General features: G+C 39.8%; 1 protein-coding gene and 1 pseudogene across 4 annotated transcripts in view; one reads left to right on the forward strand and one right to left on the reverse strand.

Moving 5' to 3' along the window:
- Positions 1-18782, reverse strand: part of slc35f4 (solute carrier family 35 member F4) — a 203902-nt gene that overhangs the window by 51497 nt on the left and 133623 nt on the right. The window lies entirely within an intron of this gene.
- On the forward strand, positions 12153-12755 carry LOC148149410 (uncharacterized; annotated as a pseudogene).

An 18782-nucleotide genomic window follows, 5' to 3' on the forward strand; every position in this document is an offset into this window, starting at 1 on the left:
TACCTATTGTTAGATAAACTGAAGCCACCTTGAGAATGTAACTTAAAAAGTTTTCAAATTTACATATTGAAGAACCTAAACCAGCATATGCCATCCTAAAAGATACAAGACTTAATTTAAGTTTGTTTAATATATCATTACAACTCGATGACACTTTAACTCTTTTGCTATAAATTCTGTGTCTTTTGGTCCTGCTTCACAACCACTTGTTGAAAAGTCAGCTCCTCAAAAGCTAGTGCTTCCAAACAAACCTGCTGGATTATAACCTGGTGTTGTGTGATTTTTAACTTTGTCCACGCCAGTTCAACATCGGCACCTCCAAAACCTCTCTACCACTCTCTTACCAGTATTTAATGATTCCCAGTTCTACCACCTTCTGAGGCAGAGAATTGTGAAGTCACACAGCACTCTGAGAGGAAAAATGTGTCCTCATCTCTGTCCTAATTTTAAACCCCCATTTCAGATCTGACCCACAAGAGGAAAATTTCTTTCCATGTATACCTTGTCAAGAGCATTCAAGATCTGAAACACTTCAATCAAATGATCTCTCACCCTTCTAAACTCCAGTGAAAGCAAGCCCAGCCTGTCCCACATATCTTCATAATACAATCACTTACTTCATATATCAATTCAGTAAATCTTCCCTGAAAATTCTTCATTGAATAAAGAGCCCAAAACTGCAAACAGTACTCAAGATGTGGTCTCATCAATACACCATATAACTAAAGCACAACATTCTTTCTTTTGAGTTAAATTCCAATTAACCTTCTTGATTACATGCTGTAATTGATTTTTCATAATTACAATGAGTTCTAAGCACAAAACTATAATCTTTTTAATGATCAATTCTCTCACTTTTTTCCACAACAGACATCAAGCTAAGTGGCCTATACCTGCCACTTTTCTCTCTTCTTGAATGGAGTGATAATATTTGCTATTTGAGTCTAATAGAATTGTTTCTGAAATAAGGGAGTTTTGGAAAATTAATGCTAATGCATCCAGCAGCTCATTAATCATCTCTTTTAATACCTAGGATGAAGCCAGTCAGGATCCTGAGTCCTGTCAGCCTACAGTTCCATCAGTTTGTTCAGTAACATTTCCCTCCTGACAGTAATTTCTATCAGTTCCTCTCTCCGTTCCACCTCCTGATTTACTGCTATTACTGGAATGAATTTTATATCCCCAATAGTAAACAAAAGATGTGTTCATTTCATCCACAATCTCATTATCTATTATTAATTCCCCATTCTCACTCTGTGGAAGACCAACACTCATGTTATTTATACTTTTTTTTCCTTAAATCGTAACTCTTCTTATCCATTTTACAGTTCTGACTAGCTTTCTTTCACACTCTTAATTTCATCCTCCTGATTAATCATTTTTGTCATTCTCCATTGTCCTTTATTTTTTAACGAATCATCTGACCTGCCACTCATTTTTATTTTGTAATATGCTTCCTCCTTAAATTGAATGCTTTCCTTAACCTCTTTAGTTAACCTCAGATTCTGGGCCCTGCAGTACAGTTCTGCAGAAGAGAGTCATACCAGATTCAAAATTCTGTTTCTCTCTCCACAGATGCTCTACATTTGATGAGCTTCTCCAGCATTCTCTGTGTTTGTTTCAGATTTTCAACATCTGCAATATTTTGTTTTTATTTGAGCAATAAATGTTACAGTTCAATTGCCTTTATCGGAACTGCTGCTGAATATTTCCAGCCTTTCCTGTTTTTGTTCCAAATTTCCAAAATCTGCAAAATTTTGCTTTTGTATCAGTTAAACAACAGTTTTTCATGATGTTATAAATGTGATAAATAGAATAAATTGAAATATCTAGGGCTATTTGAGTTGCTCAATGCAAGCCTCTCAAGCTAACAGCATAAGAAATTAATAGATTATCTTGATGTTAAATGCCTTCAACTATATTTCTAATGTACATGCTTCCTGTTCAGGCATTCCTGGGCACTGTTTTCAGAAATATCAGCTCTTACATTTCTTAGCTGCTTACTGCAAAATAGAATATGATTTATTTTTCAAATAGCATAATTGCCTTTTCCATCTTGGGCTTTGGGGAATGAATTCCACAGTCTCACAACTCTTTAGGGAAGTGTTTTGCTGAATTTGCTTTTAACTACCTCCACTGATTACCAGGGTTAAATCCACTTGCTTTGGATTTCCATAAATGTAGAGGAGAGTCTACTCTGACAATGCCATTCATTATTTTGAACATCTCCTTCAGATTTATCCTTAATCTCCCCATTGCATGGAATGGAAAATACTTTCAGCCAATGCCTTATCATCCTCAGTTCCTGCATTTAATTATCATCCTGTTGAACCATTGCTGAATTTTTCCCTAGGCAGAACACCTTGCCTTGTGTACTGAAGCAACAGCCTTCAGCAACACAGTTATAGAAACAAATATAGCAGAAAATTATATTGTATTGCAGTGTATCAGTGTCAAACAGCATAGGGAATTAATGCAGTGAGTATGATCCCTGCTGATATTATTATTAAACAAATTAGATCCTAGTCTGAAATCTAAATTAATTGATTTTGTTTCAATTAACAAGGTAGACTTTTACTGGAAATATAAACTCTCAATGCTGCAGATTTGGCTTTAACATTAAAACAGAAGTTTATTACACAAAATAAATGCAGATAAAATAGAATAAGCCAAACTATTTACATATAACATATGTTGAAAGATTTCAAAACACATGGTGAAGATATAATCCTATTTATCCCAACACCATCACTTTAAAGTAAGCAAACCGACGGTGAGTTTTCTTCTCTATCGCATCTAAAGATTTGACTTAACCGTTTCTTCCAATTCCCCATCTTGAGATGTTTTTCCTTAATAATTCGTACAATTGAATTTAGACTTTTGTAGTTTCAAATAACCCCTTCAGGGTTATAATAAAATACTTCCAGTCTGGAACTTTCAAACTAAAATCACCACAATAATGTAACCTAATTCCTAATTGTTCCTTTCTTGAGGAGAAATTGTTCTTACATCGAACTTCAACCAGAACATCTACAAAACAAAACCAAAAGCTTTTCGATGTTATTAATTAAAATAATCAATTCCTGATTCTTCTAAATCAAAAGCAAGCTAAGGATTTTCAGTGTTTACTTTGTTTGACCATAAAACTCCCACAACACAATTAAATCCCCATTATTACCACAAGAACTCTCAATCTCAAACTAATTTTTAAAAATATGGCTCTAGAAAGAACGACAAGTTAATCATTACCCCTCATAAATACAAACCAAAACCCACATGCCACTAGATCAAAACACAAACTCTGAAGTAAATAATATTAATCTACATATACACACATACATACACACACACATATATATATATATAATACACACACATATTAATGAATCTAGAATCTGAAGAAAACACACCTCAGAGGAGTATTTTCAATCTTTATACATTAGGTGAGGAACTTCACTCTCAGAGAACACATAACATAAATTTGACATTGGATTTACATGACTTCCAACTATTAATTTAAACCTTTAGAGAGTCATGCACAGCAAATCTTTGAGATGCACATTTGACAGAAGAAAACAACTTGCAAGTATTCAATGCAAAATCAGAAAGTCATTCATTTGTTATAAAAGTAATGATTAAACACATCTTTTAAACAGGAAACTATCAAACACTAGAAAACCAAATCATCACTTAGAAGATTAAAAACCTCACCTACCTAAAGTGCAAATTAAACAATGAAATTGACATATTAAACTATGTACTGCAGCACCAATGTTGTTAGTTCAGTGCATTTTATAATCCATCTATTTTAAGAGACCCTATTCCATGTTGGCAAGTGATATTAATGAGGAAGCTGGTGAAAAATCTTTGTAGATTCAGCATGAGACTACTTACAAGATTACATTAACATAAGAGAGCTAATGAGACTCTTGCATGCTCCAAAATAAAGCTTTTTATAAACCGAAAATGACTTTTGCCAATCTGGCACTGAAAGCAAAATTCAGAAAGTGCATTCTCTGAATTCACAGAATACATTCCTACTGGAGCCACGTCAGAGCATAAATCTCGAATATCATTACCAATCTCTTCTCACCTATCCAAAACATCATCATCCATTTTTTATAGATGCTTGCTGACCTGTTCTGAGCACTTTCTTAGAATTCCAGATTTATCGTACCTTACCATAATTTACTGCCCAAGTGACCAAGAGATGCTACACCATGTCCAAGTGTATTGCTTTTGTAATTTCAAATATAATTTAATGACATTCCTCGTCTCTTCATTCCTTCCTTTTTCTGCTTTTCTTTGCCTCTAAACAACTTCACGCAGAACCACCTCACAACCACCTTCGTGCTTTCAGTTGTGAAATGGAATATAAAACTATGGACTTAATAAGACAGACAATGGCCTAGTGGTATTATCGCCAGATTATTAATTCTAAAACCCGGATAATGTTCTGGAGACCCAGATTTGAATCCTGTGATCACAGATGGTGAAATTTTAATTCCAGAAATAATTGAAACCAACCGTGAAACTTCTGACAATTGTCAGGTAAACCCATCTGGCTCACTATAATGTCCTTCAGGGAAGGAAATCTGTCATCCTCATCTGGTCTGGCCTACATGTGACTCCAGATCTACAGCAATGTGGTAGATTCTGAACTGCCCTCTGAAATGGATTAGCAAGGCTGACCCAGCTAGTCACTCAATTGTATGAATCGCTAGGAAGTCTTAAAAAAGAAATGAAACTGGACTGATCACATGGCAACAACCTAGATACTGGAAGTAATATTGGCAAAAATAGCCCTGTCAAACCTGAAAAGTCCACTTTACTAACATCTGGGGACTCGTGCCAAATTGGAAGTGCTATCTCACAGACTAGTCAAGCAACAGCCTAACACAGTCCTACTCGGAATGATACCTTACAGCAATGTCCCAGATACCATCATCACTATCCCTGAATATGTTCTATCCTATGGACAGGACAGAGTCAGCAGAGGTGGTAGCACAGTGGTACACAGACAGGAGGGAGTTGTACTGGGAGTTCCTCAACATTGACTCCAGACACCATGCAGTCTTGTGGTTTCAAGTTAAACATGCTCAAGTACCCTCCAGCTGATTACTACATACCATCTTCCCTTGGATGACGAATCGGTACTCCTCCATGGTGAACAATACTTGGTAGAAGCATTGAGTGTGGCAAAGGAACACAATGTACTCTGGGGTGGGGTTTTTAATGTCTCCCACCAAGACTGGCTTGGCAGCAGCAACACTGATAAAGCTGGTTGGATCCTAAAGGACGTAACTGCTAGACTAGATCTGCGGCAGGGGCTAAAGAAACCAACAAGAGGGAAAACCATACTTGACCTCCTCCTCACCATTTTCCTTGCCGCAGGTGTCAGTATCAGTAACAGGGACTACTAGGGAGACAAAGTCCTGCCTTCACATTGAGAATACCTTACAGTACACTGTGTGGCAGGATCACCTTGATCACTAGGGGAATCAAGGGTTTCAGGGAAAGGACAGAAAAATGGATGAAAGGAGTATCAGATCAGGGAGGATCGTATTACATGGTGGAGCAGGATTGAGAGTTGATTATTCCTATTCGTTATGGATCTTATAGTTAAAATGGAACAGACTTAGGAAAGATCCAACAAAAGAATAAACTAGGCATTTACGAGGTACTTTCAGCCATCAACAGCACAGAACTGTACTCCAGTACATTCTGTAACTTCATGACCCAGCATATCCCCAACTCAACCATTACCATCAAGCCAGGGGATATACCCTGGTTCAATGGAGAGTGCAGGAAGGCATATCAAGATCAGTACCAGTCGTACCTAAAAATTAGGTGTCAACCTGGTGAAGCTACTAAACATGACTGCTTGCATGCCAATTAACATAAGCAGCAAGTGATTGACAGAGCTAAGCAATCCTACAGCCAACGGATCAGATCTAAGCTCTGCAATACTGACACCTCCAATAGTGAATGACAGTGGACAATAAAACCAACTCACTAGAGAGGAAGGCTCTACAAATATCCCCATCCTCAATCACGGGGGAGCCCAGTTCTTCAGTCAAAAGATAAGGCTGAAGCTTTCGCAGAAACTTCAGCCAGAAGTGCTGAGTGGATGATCCAACTCAGACTCATCCAGAAGTCTCCAGCATCATAGATACCTGTATCCAATCAATTCGATTCACTCCAACTAATATCAGGGAACAATTGGAGGCACTGGATACTGTAAAAGTGTTAGGGAATAAATCTTGTGCCACATAATTTATGACAAAATCATTGGGACCCAACAAAAGGCTATGGGCCCTGACAACATTCCAGTGAAAGTACTGAAGGTTTGTGCTCCAGAACTTGCCACTAGCAAAACTGTTCCAGTACAATTACAACACTGACATCTGCCTGACAATGTGGAAAATTGCTCAGGCATATCTTATAAAATAAGAACTGGTCAAATCCAAATAGGCCAATTACTAGCCTATCATTCTCCTCTTGATCATCAGTAAAGTGATGCATGGTGTCATCAATAGTGCTATCAAGCAGCACCTGCTCAGCAATAACCTGCTCAGTGACATCCAGTTTGAGTTCCAGCACGGCCACTCAGCTCCTAACCTCATTCCAGTCTAGGTTCAAAAGTGGACAAAAAAGCTGAATTCCAGAGGGTGATCAAGTGTGGCATCAGAAGTCCGAGCACAATCGGAATCAATGGGTATCAAAGGGGCTAACTCTGATGATTGGAGTCATACCTGACACATAGGAAGCTGATTGTGATTACTGGAGGTCAGTCGTCTAGCTCCAGCGCACCTCTGCAAGAGTTCCTCAGGGCCATGTCCTAGGCCCAACCACCTTCATCTCCTTCATCAATGACTTTCCCTCCATGATAAGGTCAGAAGTAGAGATCTTTGTTGACAATGCTTGGCACCATTCACAACTCCTCAACTATTGAAGCAGTCCATGTTCAAGTGCAACAAGATGGGGACAATATCCAGGCTTGGCTGATAAGCAGCAAGTAACATTTTCATTACACAAATGCCATGTAAAGACGTATTCCAACAAGAGACAATCTAGCCATTATCCCTTGACATTCAATGGAGTTACTATCATTGAAACCTGCAATATCTACATCCTGGTGTTACCAATAACCAGAAATTCAGCTGGACTCATCATATAAATACAATGTCTACAAGAGCAAGCCAGAGGTTAGAAATACTCCAACAAGTAACTTACTGTCCGACTCCGCAGAGGTTGTCCACCATCTACAAGGCACAAATCAAGAGTATGATATAAAACTGCCCACTTGTCTGGATGGATGCAGTTCCAACAACATTCAAGAAGCTGGATATCATCCAGAACAAAGCAGTCAACTTAATTGTTTCTGGATGTGGTGCCATTCATTCCGTCCACCACCAATGACGCACAGTAACAGCAGTGTGTACTACCTACAAGATGCACTGTAAAAATTCACCAAAGATCATTTGACAGCACCTTCCAAATCCACAACCACTTCCATTTAGAAAGACAAGGGTAACAAATACCTCAGAACACAAACATCTGCATGTTCCCCTCCAAGCCACTTACTATCCTGACTTGGAAATATATCCCTTTTTCTTCACTGTCACTGGTACAAAATCTGGAATGCCTTCCTAATGACATTGTGGGTCTACCTACAGCTTATAGATTGCAACAGTTCAAGAAGATACCTCACCACCACCTTCTCAAGGGCAGCTAGGGATGGGTAATAAATGCTGGTCCAACCAGCAATGCTTATATCCCATGAATGAATAAGAAAAAGATATTTTAAATTAGCAGTGCACACATGTATCGCACAACTATTTCTTTGAGATTATATTTTAGAAATTTCAGGCAAGTTTTGGTACTGTTGTGATATCATTTGACCAAACCACTCATTTCCAAGTTTTGCTGATGGCTCTGCATTTTTGGAAATGTTTCTGTGAAGATGTGATATTATTGCGAAAATGCAGTGAATAAAATTAATATGCAGTTTCCACAATGTTCCGCTTACGAAAGCTGCAAGAAATATTTTCAGTTTTAAGCAATATTCATATAGATGGTATGCAACAGCAGCAGTATGAAATTTCAAGTAAATGAGCTGCAATTTGTGATCCCTGCACTGATATTCACTGGAGTTATTTATAAATGACATATTCCAGCATGTAGCAATGTTCTTTAGAAATGGAAACCTAGAGAGACACACCAAAATATCAGGTGTTTCAGAGACAGTGTGAACAAATCTCTAGTGACTCATGAGTAATAATAAAGCTATATTGAGTGATTGACTAAGATCTTTTCCAGATATCCGTAATATGTAATTTCGAGTTTCCATTGACTGATTAAGCAACCATTTCTAAATATTGTTCATATCACTATGCAACACTGGATATGCTATTTCTATATTTATTGTTAATTGGCATGCTTGCCTAACTTCAAAGCATGGTAGTTTAGCAGGCTAATCGACAGGGAAGAAATATTTTGAGGTGGTAAATATATTTTTATCATGTTTACTGATTATTCACATTTTGCAGCTAGCATCAATAACCATCTATAAATGCTTCTTCCAAAGGCACTGCAACCAATTGCAATATTCTGAATTAACCTGCTGTAAAAATTACTATTGTCCAATCGAAAACCCAGCTATGACATTGACAACAAGCATGCAGGCTCATTTCCACTTTGACATAAAGTTATGCAATATGTCTACAGTGCTCCCCCAAAATCACTGCAGGGATGTGCAAATGAAACGCGCGCACACAGCAGCACCCTGATGCTGGAAGGCTGAAAATCAGCTGGCGTCTGTCTGATTATGCCGGTTGGTGAAGAAAGCTAACTTGAGAAGTTAACCAACAATGGCCCACTGTAATTTTATGAGGCATGGAAAAACTCTCTTGTTCTTTCTGGCCACTGCAAAACTCACTCCCAAAACAATTCCCAGCATTTTTGGAGCATTCTCCAGCATACCCTTGAAGGATAACTGATTGGCACAATGAATGCCTAGTACAGCTGATCCTCGTGTGCACAATGGATGCTCTACCTTTTTATACATGAAAATAGCAATCAGGATCCAACGCCTGACAGGAGACTCTAATGTGAATATTCATCTGCTTCTTACTAGTTATGGATGGTACTGCAAGGAGACCACATAAAGACCAACATAAAAATTAATTCAGGTCAGTCTTGGATAACAAAAGGTTGTCCAGATGTTCCTACCCAATCTTTGACTCCCATTTGTCTGATTTCAGACAAGAAACAAGATAGAAAGGCAGTTGAAAATCACCCCCAATATGTTCAGGTGATGTTTTTAAATCTATTATTTTATTCTATTATCGGTGTTCATCAATTCTTAATGTATTTATATAATGTATTTATTTAAATAACTAAATTACATAAAGAGAAATTTCATGGGATCATGCTCCTGTATTAATTGCTAATAACAAACTGTACATCATCCAGAGTGCTAAAAAGACGAAGTATTGCTCATCTATTATTGGGATGTTCAGTAAGAATTCTCCTGTGCAGAAAAAGCTGGCTTCTTCTTCACTCATCATGTTGAAAACTTCTCTGACCTTTCATTCACTCCGATCAGTATTTTTGCTAACAAGAGATTCACCTTGCAGCGTACATGTCCTTATCTTAAGCCAAGTGATTCATAACATGGCGGATGGTGAAATTTGAATTTTATGAACATCTGAAATAAAAGCTTTGCCTTTCGAGAAGGCAATCTGCTACCCTTACCTGGTCTGGCCTACATATGACTCCAGCAAAGTGGTTGACTCTAAACTGCCCTTTGGGCCAGGCAATAAACATTAACCTAGCCAACTTGCCATAGTCTTACCAGACCATCAGGCTCTAATTACAGAGAGACAACTGGGGGTGATTAAACCTGAAGGCCACCACACCTCAAGCAAGGGCAGAGGTTGAGAAGGAAAGCCTTTCATAATAACCTCAGCTAGTGCAGGGATTGAACCCACCGTGTTAGCACAGCACACTGCCTCAGAAGCCAACATCCAGCCAACTAAGCTAAACTAGCCATATGCTTTCAGCTGTGAACAAATAATAAAAAAAGCTATGACCTTTATAATTACCAGTCCTCCATATTTCCTCAGTATTTTAGACAAGATGGTCTTTCTGGGAGACTTTACCCAAAGGAGCTTGATTGTGCTGAAATGTGCCAAATTTTCACTTCAGCTCTAAAATTTGGTGCAGTATATTTTAACACAAGAAAAACTACATTGTCTGGATCACATGTGAACTTTTCCCTTCATTTGGCACTTTTGGAGGAAGTGAACAGCACTCAAAAAGGACAACATATTCATTTCATTGTTAAGCTGACTTGTATACATTATTTTTGTATACAATATATTCCATCCATGTCAATGATTTTCCAATAACTATTACAGCAAAAGCTGAAAACTCATCGTTCATGTGTTAGTACAAAGCTGATCAAATAAGTGATAAAATGTATTACCATTCTTCCAAAGAAAAATCCCATCCCATTCAATGTTAAACACATTAAGCAACTAATTCGAAATTCAAACAATTCAACATTTGAAAATTCAAATATTGAATATGCAAACTCAATTTATGTATAAACCCATGAGTGATAACAAGACATGTTTACCCAAAGTATGATCGCCTTTGATTGGTGATCTGAGGTTAAAGTCACTATTGATCGTCGCTCTCTGATGAGATAGGAGTCCTCTGGGACTATGTTGACTTTCAGTACAGTTATAAAGTTGTTCAGATAGTACAGGAATACCATAAAATATAACAACTAAATTATACCATATGTATTATGCATTTCTTTTCTTTATCAGATTCAAGTTAATTCCAGCTGAGTGATAGTCAACTCTGTGGGACTTGACTGGTCAGGATCTGCTGAGGTGCATGACAGTAGCATGTGCAAATCCACGAGGAAAGATATCATCACCCTCATCTACAAGCGGAAGGGGAGAGGGAGGAAATTAGAAATTGGCGACCAATTTCACTGCTGAATGCAGATAAAAAGTTCTGTCTAACATTATCGCCAACTGGATCAGGTCTGCTCTGTGATTTAACCTGACCAACCTTTATTGTACTGGGCCTCATGCTCCTCAGGGATATGATCGCCTACACACAGGACAGGAGGTCTGGACACCTGGCTCATCAGCCTAGACCAGGAGAAGGCCTTCGTGCTCTCCAAAATAGGCTTTTGGGAGGGAATCCACAATTGGATCCAACTGCTTCGCCCTACACCAACATTGTTGGTGCAGTCTCAATTAACAGAGAGATGTGGAGGTGGGGGGCGGGGGAAGGTATCAGAAAGATCCTGGCCAGATCTGAAGTCAGGCTATCCACTCTCTCCACCTTGTTTATCTAGAGCCTTTTGTCAAGTCCATCAGGAAGTCCATCAGTGAGCCTCAGAGGGGTGACAATTCCATGTCGTGGAGGTCTGCACGTCAAAGCCTCCCGATACATGGATGACATCACCGTTTTCTGCTTGGATCTGCTGTCAGTGCATAGATTCATGAGGATCTGTGACCAGTTCGAACCAAGATAAATCAAGGCAAAAGAGACGCCATGTTCTTTGGGAACTGGGCTCACCAATCCTTTATCCCCTTCACCATCAGGACAGATTACCTGGAAATATGGTTCAGAGGGACAGGGTGTGTGCAAAAACTTAGGAGGAGCATATCATCTAGGTAAGGCAGCAACTGCTCTTTTGGGAGCACCACTTCCTCTCTGTTGTGGATAAAAACCTGGTCATCAGGTGTGAGGTATTCTCTGTTGTTGTATGTGGTGCAGGTCTGGCCTATCCCCCGAACCTGTGCCATTGCAGTCACCTGAACCATCTTCCATTTCATCTGGAGGTCTAGGATGGACCGTGACCTCAGGGACACCATGTACAAAACTCTGGATAGGGGCAGGGTAAGAATGCAACCAATGCTGCCCTCATCCTGTTGACCACCTTTGTGTGTGGCTGCATCTAGTTGTGCATAGACCTTCGGTACACAAAGACCGAGTGTCACTATGTACTGAGGTTCTACCTGTCCCCAGTGTTGCGAAGGATGGCCTCTGGAACACTGCAAGTTGTTGGACCATTTTGTATCAACTGTCCATCACATGGAATTTTTCAAGGATAAACATCTTTGACCACAAGTACATCAGGAAGTGGTCAACATGTCACATCCTCGATTCTCTGCGGGAAAAGGAGAGGATGGATTCTGAGCAGACTGTCAAAGTCATTTGGCAGAATGCTTCATCACCAGAACTTTCCAACAAGCACCAAGTCATTGCTTGGCAGGAGGTGAGAATGGAGACCTGTGAGATCATTCATGCATGCCTGGTCTCTCTGTGCCACTGCATGCTGCCTTCGAAGTGGCTGTGGGCAGGTAGAGATGATGACACATCTCCTTCAGGAATGTGCCTTTGCAAAGGAAGCCTGGAGACAGATGCAGTGGTTTTTGTCAAAGTTCGTCCCAAGCAGCTCCGTGATGCAGGACTCCATGCTCTACAGTCCGTTTGCCAGGACACATACATAGACAAACATTGATTGCATTGGGAGGACCATTAACTCGGTGAAAGATACTCTTTGGTCTGCCTGAAACTTGTTGGTCTTTCAGAGCAAGGAGTTGACCTTGACTGAGTGCTGCAGATTGGCACATGCCAAGGTCCAGGACTATGTCCTGAGGGACAGATTCAAACTTGGGACAGTTGCCGTCAAGGTGCAGTGGGAAAAGACCACCATCTAAGGTCTTTCTGCCAAAGTTAAATGGGGATCTGTTCAGTTATCGGACCCGCCTAGTGCCTCAACATATGTAAATATAGTCTTGCATAAGTAAGAAATGCCCTTGGTTTGTTTGCTCGTTAGAGTCAAATTTCAATATATGTTGGTTTCCTCATATACTACTGTGCAGAACTGAACTGCTTCAATGACTATGTATGTATATTAAGATATTTTTACAAATAAAGTATATTTTTGCAAGTAAAAAATAAATACAAGCTAATTCCCACTGATAACTGAAACAGGTAGGCATTTTACAAAATTAAAATAAAAATGTTTGCACATGGGTTTCATTGGAAAAAATGGATGAGTCATGCAAATAAACCTTGTTAATTTTGGAGCTGTCATTTTAAAACACCCTTTGATTCAGATGAAAATATTTATGTAAATCAATAAAGCCGATGGATGTTCTGTGACCAGTATACACAAGAGCTTGGGGCATTATTCTACCAGTACTACATTTCATTGGAATTTACAAGAGAAAGCAAATTATAGTTTTGAAAAATATTTATGATTTGTGTCATAGAATCATAGAGCCTTTTCAGAATAGAAGGATGCCTTTTGGCCCATCCAGTCCATGCCAGCTCTCTGTAGAGCAATCGAGTCAGGATTGTGAATTGCTTGAATTTGATGTTCCTGTGAGCCAGAGATAAATATTTATGCAGTTTATACTTAAATCCAAAGGACATCCAAATACACAATGAAAATGTAATTTCTATAATTATTGAAGATGTACAATTCCCCAAATGTAAATACATAATCATTTTTATTCAAACCTTTTGTCAAACTGTACCAAACTGTGGCTCAGTTGAAAATACTCTCACCTCTGAGTCATAAGGTCCCATTTGGAGACTTGAAACGCTGCTCTATTCAAAGTGTCAACCTTCAAATAAGATGTTAAACGGAGGACTTTCTGTCCTCGCAAGTGAATGCAAAAAAATCTTAGTGTTATTTTGAAAAGAGCAGGTGAATTATCACTGGTCTCTGGGCCAATACTTATCTGTCAGTCAACATTACAAAATAAATCATCTGGTTTACAGGAACTGAGCATTGGCATTTCTTGCAATACTTTGATGCCTTCACTTTTAAAGTACTTCATCAGTTGCAAAATGTTTGGGATGTCAGGAGAGGTGATGGTCGAGTGATATTATTGCTGGACTATTAATCTAGACACCCAGATAACGTTCTGCGGACCAGGTTCAAATCCTGCCATGGCAGATGGTAGCATTTGAGTTCAAAGAAAAGAAAATCTGGAAGTAAGAGTCTAATGATGACCGTGAACCCATTGTCGAATGTTCAGGGAAAAACCCATTTGGCTCACTAACGATCATCAGGGAAGGAAACTGCCATCCTTACCTGGTCTGGCCTACTTGTGACTCCAGACCCACAGCAATGTGGTTGACTCTTAATTGCTGTCTGGGTAATTAGGCATGGGTATTAAATGCTGCCTTGTCAGTGATGCCCTCATCCCATGAATGAATTAACAAAATCTGGTCACCAGGCAAGGTGCTATATAAATGCAGGAGCTTTTTATGATCTATTAAAGATGAAATTCAAGATCAATTTGAAGATTAAATGCTTTTTCAAGAAATTTGTGAAGGTTCATTTCGATATGTATAGCCACACACTCGTCAAATCATAAGTTTAAGGTTTTTCCAAAACGGACCTCATTGTAATAGTTGGGACAGGCTGCTCCATGTACTCAGGTGCCATGCCTTCATAGCAGTTCATGGTTTTCAATCCATCTGGTTTGGATACCTATCTGACTGGTTCTCACTCTGGTATGAGGCAGAATGGTGTGGTTAACTTGAAGCAATATTCTTGCTCCTGGTGACGGTGCATTGAGGTAATTTTATGTTAAAGCTTATCTATTGCTGAAGGAAAACAATAGCTTAGTGGTATTATTGTTAGATTACTAACCTAGAAACCCAGGTAATGCTCCGGGGATCCGGGTTTCAATCACACTTGAATTTAATATCAAATCTGGAATTTAAGAATCTAATTATGACCATGAAACAATTGTCAGTTATTGGAAAAAAACTGATCTGGTTCACTCCTGTCCTTTAGATTAGATTAGATTAATTACAGTGTGGAAACAGGCCTTTCGGCCCATCAAGTCCACACTGACCCTCCAAAGAGCAACCCACCCAGACCCATTCCCCTACACCTAACACTACGGAAAATTTAGCATGGCCAATTCACCTAACCTGCACGTTTTTGGACTGTGGGAGGAAACTGGAGCACCCAGAAGAAACCCACACAGACACGGGAAGAATGTGCAAACTCCACACAGACAGTTGCCTGAGGCGCGAATTGAACCTGGGTCTCTGGCATTATGAGGCAGCAGTGCTAACCACTGTGCCGCCCACTTTAAAAAAGGAAATCTGCTGTTCTTACCTGGTCTGGCCTGTGTATGATTCCAAACCCATAGCAATGTAGTTGACACTCAACTGCCCTCAGGGATACTAGGGATGGGCAATAAGTGTTGGCCTATCTCTAGCAGCACCCACATCCTGTGAATGAACGAAAAATAAATTGTTTGTTTGGTCTCAAGCAGAGCTAGAAAACCTGAACAGTGCTCGAACAGGCACTTTTCCTTGCCTGTGCTAGAAGAAAATCCATTTTGGACCAGACTTATTTTAGATAATGTTTCGAGTGCTAGGTTGGTCCACATGGTTCCTATTTCCACCTGGAAAATCATTATGCTAGATTCATCCTACATGACTGCATTTTAAATAAATTAATTTGCGGGATTGTTAGATAAGGCATAATCTAATACCCATCTCAAACTGCTCAGAGGACAACTAAGACTGTGGGCCTCATATGGGCCAGAGCAAGTCACAATAACAGTTTTTCTTCCCCAAAGGTTATTAGTGAACCAGAGTTTTCCCTTTCTAACAATTGACAGTGGTTACATGGGTTAGCTTTTTATTCCAGATTATTATTGAATTTAAATTGCACCATGTTCTATGTTGGGATTGGAACCTACATTCTGGTTACGCTACCTCTGGATTACTAGTCCATTACCATCACACTACTGGCTTCCAGCACACTTATTGTTCCTTTATTCCACTTGGTAATTAAAGAACATTAACTGTTGAGAAATGTCACAGTTACCATTGCCCTCACCATAATTATTCACAGGGATCACCAAAAAAACTATGAACAGAAACCAGTAAAGAAGGTGAAACTATACACAATGCTATAAATTAATAGCTTCATAGCCTACTGCCTTAAAAGAAGCCCCAAATGCTCATTCGTCAACAATTTTATCAGCTACTGCAATGAAAAGAAATGTTTGCATCTGCATGATGTGGCAATCTTTCATTACATTCCCCACAATTAATTGAAATATTGTTGTGGGAATTAGATTATTCAATTGTATTAATTGTTCTGATACTGTTCTATGGTATCAGTGGCTGCATTAGCTGGCCCACTCTGGTTAATTTTCATATATAATCTTGATAATGAATGTTAAGAAGCAATTATTCATCTTAAGTACCATAAGGTAAGATTATCAGACCATAAAAAAAGCAAGAGTAAGTCATTCACCCCTTGAACCTTCTCTGCAAATCGAAAGATCAAGGTTGATCTGATTGGGGCCTTAACACAACTTTCTCCTCAGCACTCTGGAACCCTTTCACAATCAAAAATCTTTCTAAATCAGTTTTGAATATATTCAGTTACCCAGCCACCACTGGTGTCTGTAGAGTGCCTCTCTGCTCCACCACCTACAAGGTCCCCTCTGAGTCACACATCATCCTTACTTGGAAAGATATTGTTGTTCCATCACTGTCACTGGATCAAAATCCGGGAACTCCAGCCTTATTGGAGATTCATTCATCCACACAAATGAAGGGTATTTTGTCACATGACTTTGTCTATCCATCAGACCTCCTCCTACACCATCCCATGTCCTCCCACACACTTACATAACACGATGCCCTTGATTTCTTGTTATTCTAGGTTGCTGCCTGCTATCCCAAGCAGTGATCCTCTTTACCTTCCTTCTGCAACAGTGCCTCCTGATATCTCACACCCTACTCAACACAATACTCATTCAACTGACTCACAGCACTGACCACGGACCACTGCCAGAAGGTACTAAGATGGAACTCAGTGACTGCCCCAAACGGATGACTGATTGTGACCCTAGACTGCTTATGGAAGTAGTCCTTTACTGACTGCTCTGGGGTAGCCTGACTTACATCACCCCACTGAGGCCTACTCCCCTTAAACTTTGAGACTTGGCCATTTGGTAAGTGCATGCTGCTGGCTTTCTGTATGTGTAAGTTTGCACTGAGTTATTCAGCAACATGTCCAACACCTGGACTGTTGACTGCTAACAAAAGTGACCAGGTGCCTGGCTTTCTGCCTGCACTACATTGCAGATAAAGGGCAAAGCAGTGAAAAGGAGGGTAGGGCAAAGATTGTTGTGAGCATCCAAGTAGGTGTAAATTAAGTGCTAAGAAAGCAGGACAGCAGCCCTGAGATTCAGCCTGATTCAGTTGTGAGGTAGGTTGATGTCTGTGAGCTAAGTGTCCTTGCAGCATCATTGCAATGACAGTTGCCAGTGCACATCCAAGTGTAGCACTAAGGTGCAGAAAGGTGCTGTATGTGGATTAGAGATTTGCCAATGACAGTGCAGAGAGACGAGCACATGTTGGATGCCAGTATCTGTGGACACTTTTTAAATTAATTAATGGGATTAGGGGGTTGCTGGCTAGATCATCTCTAATTGCCCAGGGGGCAGTCAAGAGTCAACCACATTGCTGTGGGTTTGGAGTCACATGTAGGCCAGGGTCAAAGGTCACATGACACCAAGTTATAGTCCAACAGATTTATTTGAAATCATAAGGTTTAGGAACGCTGCCTGTTAGTCAGGGTCTGACGAAGGAGTAGCAATCTGAAAGCTTGTGATGTCAAATAAACCTGCTGGACTATAACCTGGTATTGTGTGACTTTTGACCTTGTCTCCCCCAATCTAACACCAGCACATCCACGATATGTAGGCCAGACCAGGTAAAGGAAGGCATATTTCGTTCCCTAAAGGACATTAGTGAACCAAATGGATTTTTCTGACAATTGTCAATGAATCCGTGAATCATTAGATTCCAAATTCCAGACTCTTATTGAATGCAAATTCCACCTTCTGTTGTGGCGGGTCCCCACATTATTTCCTGGGTCTGAATTAACAGTCGTGATAATGCCACTAGGCCACTGCCTCCCCATATACATTGTATATACCTCTCCTCACATGGGGTGCATGAGGCAGCTGCCTGGGTTTGTGTCCTGTGATGTTGGTCCTGGAAGTCCAAAATGTCTGTCCAGGGAACAAACAGTGAGCAGGAGTCACCAGGTACCTGCACTACCTTTCATATCAGAAATGTTTCTATCCAGTGGATGATACAATAGGAACCTGCATGTTAATGAGGTAAGATTTGGTGTAAATGAGAGGGATAAGAAACAATGATCTCTGCTAATAGACATCCCGCTACTCCCTCGCAAGAATCTCCACTCGATTACAACTTAGCTGGAAAATGTGACATGCTACTCCTGATGTCTCCCTGAACTTCACATGTGATTCTCCCAGATTTCTCACCATAGCCTGTGTCATTCAGCCCCTTAAGATTCTAACCTTAGTGTTCTTCTCCGTTATTTAAGGTAAGATGGCGAAGATCGGTCAGAAGTTACAGACACCTTGAGATAAAACTTGGTACGTGTTGTACACTGCCTCTTGGTGACTCAGGGACTGGGACTCAGAAATATGGTGTGGAACTGTTTTGGCTGTAATGTGAGGACATTTTGGAGGTTGTGGTAGGAAAGTGGCAAATTGAGTTACTTGTTACAATACTGTCCCCAAATCTCCTTTCCAATTATTGGAGTATATAAAAGGCAGATGCTCCATTCTCACTAGTTTCCCAGCCCCACTGGAGTTACCTCCATTATATATCTGTCCACAGACTAGATGTTCAAAAGCAGGAGAGCCAGAAGA

Source organism: Chiloscyllium plagiosum, unplaced genomic scaffold (assembly GCF_037043375.1).
Source record: "Chiloscyllium plagiosum isolate Xiang-an unplaced genomic scaffold, Cpla_swu_hap1 HiC_scaffold_8, whole genome shotgun sequence".
NCBI lineage: Eukaryota > Metazoa > Chordata > Chondrichthyes > Orectolobiformes > Hemiscylliidae > Chiloscyllium > Chiloscyllium plagiosum.